The following is a 12230-nucleotide window of genomic DNA, read 5'->3' as shown; positions in this document are numbered from 1 at the left end:
AGGCCTCATCTGGCAGAAGTAGAAATTCTGCTCTGGGTGTGCTGCATCGCCCTAGAGCTGCAAGGCACAAAGTGCTGCGTTCTTTCCATAGGGGCATATGGGCCCCAAAGCATCTTGCTTCCAGCTCTCTGGGAAGCTAAGAAACTAGTCACTCTGCACAGTGCTCTTACAGCCTAGGGGGAACATCTCTTACAAAGGCCTGTGAAACGAAGTTTCTTTGAAGGTCAGATCTAGCTGAAGTAGAACTTCCTCTCTGGGTGTGCTACATTGCCCTAGAGCTGCAAGGCACAAAGTGCTGCCTTCTTTCCAAAGGGTGAGAAGGGCCGCAAAGCATCTTGCTTCCGGCTCTTTGGGAAGCTAAGAAACAACTCGCTCTGCACAGTGCTCTAACAGCCTACCGGGAACATCTCTTACAAAGGCCTGTGAAACGAATTTCTTTGCAAGCCTGACCCGGCAGAAGTAGAACATCTGCTCTGGGTGTGCTACATTGCCCTAGAGCTGCAAGGCACAAAGTGCTGCCTTCTTTCCTTAAGGGCAGATGGCCCCCAAAGCATCTTGCTTCCAGCTCGTTGGGAAGCTAAGAAACAACTCGCTCTGCACAGTGCTCTAACAGCCTACAGGGAACATCTCTTACAAAGGCCTGTGAAACGCAGTTTCTCTGCAGGTCTGATCTGGCTGAAGTAGAACTTCTGCTCTGGGTGTGCTACATTGCCCTAGAGCTGCAAAGCACAAAGTGCTGCCTTCTTTCCAAAGGGTGAGAAGGGCCCCAAAGCATCTTGCTTCCAGCTCTTTGGGAAGCTAAGAAACAACTCGCTCTGCACAGTGCTCTAACAGCCTACCGGGAACATCTCTTACAAAGGCCTGTGAAATGCAGTGTCTTTGCGGGCCTGATCTGGCTGAAGTAGAACTGCTGCTCTGGGTGTGCTACATTGCCCTAGAGCTGCTAGGCACAAAGTGCTGCCTTCTTTCCAAAGGGGCAGATGAGTCCCAAAGCATTTTGCTTCCAGCTCTTTGGGAAGCTGAGAAACAACTCGCTCTGCACAGTGCTCTAACAGCCTACCGGGAACATCTCTTACAAAGGCCTGTGAAACGCAGTTTCTTTGCGGGCCTGATCTGGCAGAAGTAGAACTTCTGCTCTGGGTGTGCTACATTGCCCTAGAGCTGCAAGGCACAAAGTGCTGCCTTCTTTCCAAAGGGGCAGATGATTCCCAAAGCATCTTGCTTCCAGCTCTTTGGGAAGCTAAGAAACAAGTCGCTCTGCACAGTGCTCTTACGACCTACTGGGAACATCTCTTACAAAGGCCTGTGAAATGCAGTTTCTTTGCAGGCGTGATCTCCCTGAAGTAGAACTTCTGGTCTGCCATGTGCTACATTGCCCTAGAGGTGCAAGGCACCAAGTGCTGCCTTCTTTCCAAAGAGGGAGACTGGACCAAAAGGCTTTTGTTTCCAGCTCTTTGGGAAGCTAAGTGAAAACACGCTCTGCACAGTGCTCTTACAGCCTACCGGGAACATCTCTTACAAAGGCCTGTGAAACGAAGTTTCTTTGAAGGCCTCATCTGGCAGAAGTAGAAATTCTGCTCTGGGTGTGCTGCATCGCCCTAGAGCTGCAAGGCACAAAGTGCTGCGTTCTTTCCATAGGGGCATATGGGCCCCAAAGCATCTTGCTTCCAGCTCTCTGGGAAGCTAAGAAACTAGTCACTCTGCACAGTGCTCTTACAGCCTACCGGGAACATCTCTTACAAAGGCCTGTGAAACGAAGTTTCTTTGAAGGTCAGATCTAGCTGAAGTAGAACTTCCTCTCTGGGTGTGCTACATTGCCCTAGAGGTGCAAGGCACAAAGTGCTGCCTTCATTCCAAAGGGTGAGAAGGGCCCCAAAGCATCTTGCTTCCGGCTCTTTGGGAAGCTAAGAAACAACTCGCTCTGCACAGTGCTCTAACAGCCTACCGGGAACATCTCTTACAAAGGCCTGTGAAACGAATTTCTTTGCAAGCCTGACCCGGCAGAAGTAGAACTTCTGCTCTGGGTGTGCTACATTGCCCTGGAGCTGCAAGGCACAAAGTGCTGCCTTCTTCCCAAAGGGTGAGAAGGGCCCCAAAGCATCTTGCATCCGGCTCTTTGGGAAGCTAAGAAACAACTCGCTCTGCACAGTGTTCTAACAGCCTACCGGGAACATCTCTTACAAAGGCCTGTGAAACGCAGTTTCTTTGCGGGCCTGATCTGGCAGAAGTAGAACTTCTGCTCTGGGTCTGCTACATTGCCCTAGAGCTGAAAGTCACAAAGTGCTGCCTTCTTTCCTTAAGGGCAGATGGCCCCCAAAGCATCTAGCTTCCAGCTCGTTGGGAAGCTAAGAAACAGCTCGCTCTGCACAGTGCTCTAACAGCCTACAGGGAGCATCTCTTACAAAGGCCTGTGAAACGCAGTTTCTTTGCAGGTCTGATCTGGCTGAAGTAGAACTTCTGCTCTGGGTGTGCTACATTGCCCTAGAGGTGCAAGGCACAAAGTGCTGCCTTCTTTCCAAAGGGGCAGATGAGTCCCAAAGCATTTTGCTTCCAGCTCTTTGGGAAGCTGAGAAACAGCTCTCTCTGCACAGTGCTCTAACAGCCTACCGGGAACATCTCTTACAAAGGCCTGTGAAACGCAGTTTCTTTGCAGGCCTGATCTGGCTGAAGTAGAACTTCTGCTCTGGGTGTGCTACATTGCCCTAGAGCTGCAAGGCACAAAGTGCTGCCTTCTTTCCTTAAGGGCAGATGGCCCCCAAAGCATCTTGCTTCCAGCTCGTTGGGAAGCTAAGAAACAACTCGCTCTGCACAGTGCTCTAACAGCCTACAGGGAACATCTCTTACAAAGGCCTGTGAAACGCAGTTTCTTTGCAGGTCTGATCTGGCTGAAGTAGAACTTCTGCTGTGGGTTTGCTACATTGCCCTAGAGCTGCAAGGCACAAACTGCTGCCTTCTTTCCAAAGGGTGAGAAGGGCCCCAAAGCATCTTGCTTCCAGCTCTTTGGGAAGCTAAGAAACAACTCGCTCTGCACAGTGCTCTAACAGCCTACCGGGAACATCTCTTACAAAGGCCTGTGAAATGCAGTTTCTTTGCGGGCCTGATCTGGCAGAAGTAGAACTGCTGCTCTGGGTGTGCTACATTGCCCTAGAGCTGCAAGGCACAAAGTGCTGCCTTCTTTCCAAAGGGGAAGATGAGTCCCAAAGCATTTTGCTTCCAGCTCTTTGGGAAGCTAAGAAACAACTCGCTCTGCACAGTGCTCTAACAGCCTACCGGGAACATCTCTTACAAAGGCCTGTGAAACGCAGTTTCTTTGCAGGCCTGATCTGGCTGAAGTAGAACTTCTGCTCTGGGTGTGCTACATTGCCCTAGAGCTGCAAGGCACAAAGTGCTGCCTTCTTTCCTTAAGGGCAGATGGCCCCCAAAGCATCTTGCTTCCAGCTCTTTGGGAAGCTAAGAAAGAACACGCTCTGCACTGTGCTCTAACAGCCTCCCGTGGATATCTCTTACAAAGGCCTGTGAAAGGCAGTTTCTTTGCAGGCCTGATCTGGCTGAAGTAGAACTTCTGCTCTGGGTGTGCTACATTGCCCTAGAGCTGCAAGGCACAAAGTGCTGCCTTCTTTCCTTAAGGGCAGATGGCCCCCAAAGCATCTTGCTTCCAGCTCGTTGGGAAGCTAAGAAACAACTCGCTCTGCACAGTGCTCTAACAGCCTACAGGGAACATCTCTTACAAAGGCCTGTGAAACGCAGTTTCTTTGCAGGTCTGATCTGGCTGAAGTAGAACTTCTGCTGTGGGTGTGCTACATTGCCCTAGAGCTGCAAGGCACAAACTGCTGCCTTCGTTCCAAAGGGTGAGAAGGGCCCCAAAGCATCTTGCTTCCAGCTCTTTGGAAGCTAAGAAACAACTCGCTCTGCACAGTGCTCTAACAGCCTACCGGGAACATCTCTTACAAAGGCCTGTGAAATGCAGTTTCTTTGCGGGCCTGATCTGGAAGAAGTAGAACTGCTGCTCTGGGTGTGCTACATTGCCCTAGAGCTGCAAGGCACAAAGTGCTGCCTTCTTCCCAAAGGGGAAGATGAGTCCCAAAGCATTTTGCTTCCAGCTCTTTGGGAAGCAAAGAAACAACTCGCTCTGCACAGTGCTCTAACAGCCTACCGGGAACATCTCTTACAAAGGCCTGTGAAATGCAGTTTCTTTGCAGGCCTGATCTGGCTGAAGTAGAACTTCTGCTCTGGGTGTGCTACATTGCCCTAGAGCTGCAAGGCACAAAGTGCTGCCTTCTTTCCTTAAGGGCAGATGGCCCCCAAAGCATCTTGCTTCCAGCTCTTTGGGAAGCTAAGAAAGAACACGCTCTGCACTGTGCTCTAACAGCCTACCGTGGATATCTCTTACAAAGGCCTGTGAAACGCAGTTTCTTTGCAGGCCTGATCTGGCTGAAGTAGAACTTCTGCTCTGGGTGTGCTACATTGCCTTAGAGCTGTAAGGCACAAAGTGATGCCTTCTTTCCAAAGTGTGCGAAGGGCCCCAAAGCATCTTGCTTCCAGCTCTTTGGGAAGCTAAGAAACAACTCGCTCTGCACAGTGTTCTAACAGCCTACCGGGAACATCTCTTACAAAGGCCTGTGAAATGCAGTTTCTTTGCGGGCCTGATCTGGCAGAAGTAGAACTTCTGCTCTGGGTGTGCTACATTGCCCTAGAGCTGCAAGGCTCAAAGTGCGGCCTTCTTTCCAAAGGGTCAGAAGGACCCCAAAGCATCTTGCTTCCAGCTCTTTGGGAAGCTAAGAAACAAGTCGCTCTGCACAGTGCTCTTACAGCCTACTGGGAACATGTTTTACAAAGGCCTGTGAAATGCAGTTTCTTTGCAGGCGTGATCTCCCTGAAGTAGAACTTCTGCTGTGCCATGTGCTACATTGCCCTAGAGGTGCAAGGCACCAAGTGCTGCCTTCTTTCCAAAGAGGGAGACTGGACCAAAAGGCTTTTGTTTCCAGCTCTTTGGGAAGCTAAGTGAAAACACGCTCTGCACAGTGCTCTTACAGCCTACCGGGAACATCTCTTACAAAGGCCTGTGAAACGAAGTTTCTTTGAAGGCCTCATCTGGCAGAAGTAGAAATTCTGCTCTGGGTGTGCTGCATCGCCCTAGAGCTGCAAGGCACAAAGTGCTGCGTTCTTTCCATAGGGGCATATGGGCCCCAAAGCATCTTGCTTCCAGCTCTCTGGGAAGCTAAGAAACTAGTCACTCTGCACAGTGCTCTTACAGCCTACCGGGAACATCTCTTACAAAGGCCTGTGAAACGAAGTTTCTTTGCAGGTCTGATCTAGCTGAAGTAGAACTTCCTCTCTGGGTGTGCTACATTGCCCTAGAGCAGCAAGGCACAAAGTGCTGCCTTCTTTCCAAAGGGTGAGAAGGGCCCCAAAGCATCTTGCTTCCGGCTCTTTGGGAAGCTAAGAAACAACTCGCTCTGCACAGTGCTCTAACAGCCTACCGGGAACATCTCTTACAAAGGCCTGTGAAAGGCAGTTTCTTTGCGGGCCTGATCTGGCTGAAGTAGAACTGCTGCTCTGGGTGTGCTACATTGCCCTAGAGCTGCAAGGCACAAAGTGCTGCCTTCTTTCCAAAGGGGCAGATGAGTCCCAAAGCATTTTGCTTCCAGCTCTTTGGGAAGCTGAGAAACAACTCGCTCTGCACAGTGCTCTAACAGCCTACCGGGAACATCTCTTACAAAGGCCTGTGAAACGCAGTTTCTTTGCGGGCCTGATCTGGCAGAAGTAGAACTTCTCCTCTGGGTGTGCTACATTGCCCTAGAGCTGCAAGGCACAAAGTGCTGCCTTCTTTCCAAAGGGGCAGATGATTCCCAAAGCATCTTGCTTCCAGCTCTTTGGGAAGCTAAGAAAGAAGTCGCTCTGCACAGTGCTCTTACGACCTACTGGGAACATCTCTTACAAAGGCCTGTGAAATGCAGTTTCTTTGCAGGCGTGATCTCCCTGAAGTAGAACTTCTGGTCTGCCATGTGCTACATTGCCCTAGAGGTGCAAGGCACCAAGTGCTGCCTTCTTTCCAAAGAGGGAGACTGGACCAAAAGGCTTTTGTTTCCAGCTCTTTGGGAAGCTAAGTGAAAACACGCTCTGCACAGTGCTCTTACAGCCTACCGGGAACATCTCTTACAAAGGCCTGTTAAACGAAGTTTCTTTGAAGGCCTCATCTGGCAGAAGTAGAAATTCTGCTCTGGGTGTGCTGCATCGCCCTAGAGCTGCAAGGCACAAAGTGCTGCGTTCTTTCCATAGGGGCATATGGGCCCCAAAGCATCTTGCTTCCAGCTCTCTGGGAAGCTAAGAAACTAGTCACTCTGCACAGTGCTCTTACAGCCTACCGGGAACATCTCTTACAAAGGCCTGTGAAACGAAGTTTCTTTGAAGGTCAGATCTAGCTGAAGTCGAACTTCCTCTCTGGGTGTGCTACATTGCCCTAGAGCTGCAAGGCACAAAGTGCTGCCTTAATTCCAAAGGATGAGAAGGGCCCCAAAGCATCTTGCTTCCGGCTCTTTGGGAAGCTAAGAAACAACTCGCTCTGCACAGTGCTCTAACAGCCTACCGGGAACATCTCTTACAAAGGCCTGTGAAACGAATTTCTTTGCAAGCCTGACCCGGCAGAAGTAGAACATCTGCTCTGGGTGTGCTACATTGCACTAGAGCTGCAAGGCACAAAGTGCTGCCTTCTTTCCTTAAGGGCAGATGGCCCCCAAAGCATCTTGCTTCCAGCTCTTTGGGAAGCTAAGAAACAACTCGCTCTGCACAGTGCTCTAACAGCCTACAGGGAACATCTCTTACAAAGGCCTGTGAAACGCAGTTTCTTTGCAGGCCTGATCTGGCTGAAGTAGAACTTCTGCTCTGGGTGTGCTACATTGCCCTAGAGCTGCAAGGCACAAAGTGCTGCCTTCCTTCCTTAAGGGCAGATGGCCCCCAAAGCATCTTGCTTCCAGCTCTTTGGGAAGCTAAGAAAGAACACGCTCTGCACTGTGCTCTAACAGCCTACCGTGGATATCTCTTACAAAGGCCTGTGAAACGCAGTTTCTTTGCAGGCCTGATCTGGCTGAAGTAGAACTTCTGCTCTGGGTGTGCTACATTGCCTTACAGCTGTAAGGCACAAAGTGATGCCTTCTTTCCAAAGTGTGCGAAGGGCCCCAAAGCATCTTGCTTCCAGCTCTTTGGGAAGCTAAGAAACAACTCGCTCTGCACTGTGCTCTAACAGCCTACCGTGAATATCTCTTACAAAGGCCTGTGAAACGCAGTTTCTTTGCAGGCCTGATCTGGCTGAAGTAGAACTTCTGCTCTGGGTGTGCTACATTGCCTTAGAGCTGTAAGGCACAAAGTGATGCCTTCTTTCCAAAGTGTGCGAAGGGCCCCAAAGCATCTTGCTTCCAGCTCTTTGGGAAGCTAAGAAACAACTCGCTCTGCACAGTGTTCTAACAGCCTACCGGGAACATCTCTTACAAAGGCCTGTGAAATGCAGTTTCTTTGCGGGCCTGATCTGGCAGAAGTAGAACTTCTGCTCTGGGTGTGCTACATTGCCCTAGAGCTGCAAGGCTCAAACTGCGGCCTTCTTTCCAAAGGGTCAGAAGGACCCCAAAGCATCTTGCTTCCAGCTCTTTGGGAAGCTAAGAAACAAGTCGCTCTGCACAGTGCTCTTACAGCCTACTGGGAACATGTTTTACAAAGGCCTGTGAAATGCAGTTTCTTTGCAGGCGTGATCTCCCTGAAGTAGAACTTCTGCTGTGCCATGTGCTACATTGCCCTAGAGGTGCAAGGCACCAAGTGCTGCCTTCTTTCCAAAGAGGGAGACTGGACCAAAAGGCTTTTGTTTCCAGCTCTTTGGGAAGCTAAGTGAAAACACGCTCTGCACAGTGCTCTTACAGCCTACCGGGAACATCTCTTACAAAGGCCTGTGAAACGAAGTTTCTTTGAAGGCCTCATCTGGCAGAAGTAGAAATTCTGCTCTGGGTGTGCTGCATCGCCCTAGAGCTGCAAGGCACAAAGTGCTGCGTTCTTTCCATAGGGGCATATGGGCCCCAAAGCATCTTGCTTCCAGCTCTCTGGGAAGCTAAGAAACTAGTCACTCTGCACAGTGCTCTTACAGCCTACCGGGAACATCTCTTACAAAGGCCTGTGAAACGAAGTTTCTTTGCAGGTCTGATCTAGCTGAAGTAGAACTTCCTCTCTGGGTGTGCTACTTTGCCCTAGACCTGCAAGGCACAAAGTGCTGCCTTCTTTCCAAAGGGTGAGAAGGGCCCCAAAGCATCTTGCTTCCGGCTCTTTGGGAAGCTAAGAAACAACTCGCTCTGCACAGTGCTCTAACAGCCTACCGGGAACATCTCTTACAAAGGCCTGTGAAAAGAATTTCTTTGCAAGCCTGACCCGGCAGAAGTAGAACATCTGCTCTGGGTGTGCTACATTTCCCTAGAGCTGCAAGGCACAAAGTGCTGCCTTCTTTACTTAACGGCAGATGGCCCCCAAAGCATCTTGCTTCCAGCTCTTTGGGAAGCTAAGAAAGAACTCGCTCTGCACAGAGCTCTAACAGCCTACCGTGAATATCTCTTACAAAGGCCTGTGAAAGGCAGTTTCTTTGCAGGCCTGATCTGGCTGAAGTAGAACTTCTGCTCTGGGTGTGCTACATTGCCCTAGAGCTGCAAGGCACAAAGTGCTGCCTTCTTTACCTAACGGCAGATGGCCCCCAAAGCATCTTGCTTTCAGCTCTTTGGGAAGCTAAGAAACAACTCGCTCTGCACTGTGCTCTAACAGCCTACCGTGAATATCTCTTACAAAGGCCTGTGAAACGCAGTTTCTTTGCAGGCCTGATCTGGCTGAAGTAGAACTTCTGCTCTGGGTGTGCTACATTGCCTTAGAGCTGTAAGGCACAAAGTGATGCCTTCTTTCCAAAGTGTGCGAAGGGCCCCAAAGCATCTTGCTTCCAGCTCTTTGGTAAGCTAAGAAACAACTCGCTCTGCACAGTGTTCTAACAGCCTAACGGGAACATCTCTTACAAAGGCCTGTGAAATGCAGTTTCTTTGCGGGCCTGATCTGGCAGAAGTAGAACTTCTGCTCTGGGTGTGCTACATTGCCCTAGAGCTGCAAGGCTCAAACTGCGGCCTTCTTTCCAAAGGGTCAGAAGGACCCCAAAGCATCTTGCTTCCAGCTCTTTGGGAAGCTAAGAAACAAGTCGCTCTGCACAGTGCTCTTACAGCCTACTGGGAACATGTTTTACAAAGGCCTGTGAAATGCAGTTTCTTTGCAGGCGTGATCTCCCTGAAGTAGAACTTCTGCTGTGCCATGTGCTACATTGCCCTAGAGGTGCAAGGCACCAAGTGCTGCCTTCTTTCCAAAGAGGGAGACTGGACCAAAAGGCTTTTGTTTCCAGCTCTTTGGGAAGCTAAGTGAAAACACGCTCTGCACAGTGCTCTTACAGCCTACGGGGAACATCTCTTACAAAGGCCTGTGAAACGAAGTTTCTTTGAAGGCCTCATCTGGCAGAAGTAGAAATTCTGCTCTGGGTGTGCTGCATCGCCCTAGAGCTGCAAGGCACAAAGTGCTGCGTTCTTTCCATAGGGGCATACGGGCCCCAAAGCATCTTGCTTCCAGCTCTCTGGGAAGCTAAGAAACTAGTCACTCTGCACAGTGCTCTTACAGCCTAGGGGGAACATCTCTTACAAAGGCCTGTGAAACGAAGTTTCTTTGAAGGTCTGATCTAGCTGAAGTAGAACTTCCTCTCTGGGTGTGCTACATTGCCCTAGAGCAGCAAGGCACAAAGTGCTGCCTTCTTTCCAAAGGGTGAGAAGGGCCCCAAAGCATCTTGCTTCCGGCTCTTTGGGAAGCTAAGAAACAACTCGCTCTGCACAGTGCTCTAACAGCCTACCGGGAACATCTCTTACAAAGGCCTGTGAAACGAATTTCTTTGCAAGCCTGACACGGCAGAAGTAGAACATCTGCTCTGGGTGTGCTACATTGCCCTAGAGCTGCAAGGCACAAAGTGCTGCCTTCTTTCCTTAAGGGCAGATGGCCCCCAAAGCATCTTGCTTCCAGCTCTTTGGGAAGCTAAGAAACAACTCGCTCTGCACAGTGCTCTAACAGCCTACAGGGAACATCTCTTACAAAGGCCTGTGAAACGCAGTTTCTTTGCAGGTCTGATCTGGCTGAAGTAGAACTTCTGCTCTGGGTGTGCTACATTGCCCTAGAGCTGCAAGGCACAAAGTGCTGCCTTCTTTCCAAAGGGTGAGAAGGGCCCCAAAGCATCTTGCTTCCAGCTCTTTGGGAAGCTAAGAAACAACTCGCTCTGCACAGTGCTCTAACAGCCTACCGGGAACATCTCTTACAAAGGCCTGTGAAATGCAGTTTCTTTGCGGGCCTGATCTGGCTGAAGTAGAACTGCTGCTCTGGGTGTGCTACATTGCCCTAGAGCTGCAAGGCACAAAGTGCTGCCTTCTTTCCAAAGGGGCAGATGAGTCCCAAAGCATTTTGCTTCCAGCTCTTTGGGAAGCTGAGAAACAACTCGCTCTGCACAGTGCTCTAACAGCCTACCGGGAACATCTCTTACAAAGGCCTGTGAAACGCAGTTTCTTTGCGGGCCTGATCTGGCAGAAGTAGAACTTCTCCTCTGGGTGTGCTACATTGCCCTAGAGCTGCAAGGCACAAAGTGCTGCCTTCTTTCCAAAGGGGCAGATGATTCCCAAAGCATCTTGCTTCCAGCTCTTTGGGAAGCTAAGAAACAAGTCGCTCTGCACAGTGCTCTTACGACCTACTGGGAACATCTCTTACAAAGGCCTGTGAAATGCAGTTTCTTTGCAGGCGTGATATCCCTGAAGTAGAACTTCTGGTCTGCCATGTGCTACATTGCCCTAGAGGTGCAAGGCACCAAGTGCTGCCTTCTTTCCAAAGAGGGAGACTGGACCAAAAGGCTTTTGTTTCCAGCTCTTTGGGAAGCTAAGTGAAAACACGCTCTGCACAGTGCTCTTACAGCCTACCGGGAACATCTCTTACAAAGGCCTGTGAAACGAAGTTTCTTTGAAGGCCTCATCTGGCAGAAGTAGAAATTCTGCTCTGGGTGTGCTGCATCGCCCTAGAGCTGCAAGGCACAAAGTGCTGCGTTCTTTCCATAGGGGCATATGGGCCCCAAAGCATCTTGCTTCCAGCTCTCTGGGAAGCTAAGAAACTAGTCACTCTGCACAGTGCTCTTACAGCCTACCGGGAACATCTCTTACAAAGGCCTGTGAAACGAAGTTTCTTTGAAGGTCAGATCTAGCTGAAGTCGAACTTCCTCTCTGGGTGTGCTACATTGCCCTAGAGCTGCAAGGCACAAAGTGCTGCCTTAATTCCAAAGGATGAGAAGGGCCCCAAAGCATCTTGCTTCCGGCTCTTTGGGAAGCTAAGAAACAACTCGCTCTGCACAGTGCTCTAACAGCCTACCGGGAACATCTCTTACAAAGGCCTGTGAAACGAATTTCTTTGCAAGCCTGACCCGGCAGAAGTAGAACATCTGCTCTGGGTGTGCTACATTGCCCTTGAGCTGCAAGGCACAAAGTGCTGCCTTCTTTCCTTAAGGGCAGATGGCCCCCAAAGCATCTTGCTTCCAGCTCGTTGGGAAGCTAAGAAACAACTCGCTCTGCACAGTGCTCTAACAGCCTACAGGGAACATCTCTTACAAAGGCCTGTGAAACGCAGTTTCTTTGCAGGCCTGATCTGGCTGAAGTAGAACTTCTGCTCTGGGTGTGCTACATTGCCCTAGAGCTGCAAGGCACAAAGTGCTGCCTTCTTTCCAAAGGGTGAGAAGGGCCCCAAAGCATCTTGATTCCAGCTCTTTTGGAAGCTAAGAAACAACTCGCTCTGCACAGTGCTCTAATAGCCTACCGGGAACATCTCTTACAAAGGCCTGTGAAATGCAGTTTCTTTGCAGGCCTGATCTGGCTGAAGTAGAACTGCTGCTCTGGGTGTGCTACATTGCCCTAGAGGTGCAAGGCACAAAGTGCTGCCTTCTTTCCAAAGGGGCTGATGAGTCCCAAAGCATTTTGCTTCCAGCTCTTTGGGAAGCTGAGAAACAACTCTCTCTGCACAGTGCTCTAACAGCCTACCGGGAACATCTCTTACAAAGGCCTGTGAAACGCAGTTTCTTTGCAGGCCTGATCTGGCTGAAGTAGAACTTCTGCTCTGGGTGTGCTACATTGCCCTAGAGCTGCAAGGCACAAAGTGCT

This window comes from Equus asinus, chromosome 1, assembly GCF_041296235.1.
Source record: "Equus asinus isolate D_3611 breed Donkey chromosome 1, EquAss-T2T_v2, whole genome shotgun sequence".
Taxonomy (NCBI): Eukaryota; Metazoa; Chordata; class Mammalia; order Perissodactyla; family Equidae; genus Equus; species Equus asinus.
This window is presented reverse-complemented; position numbering follows the sequence as displayed.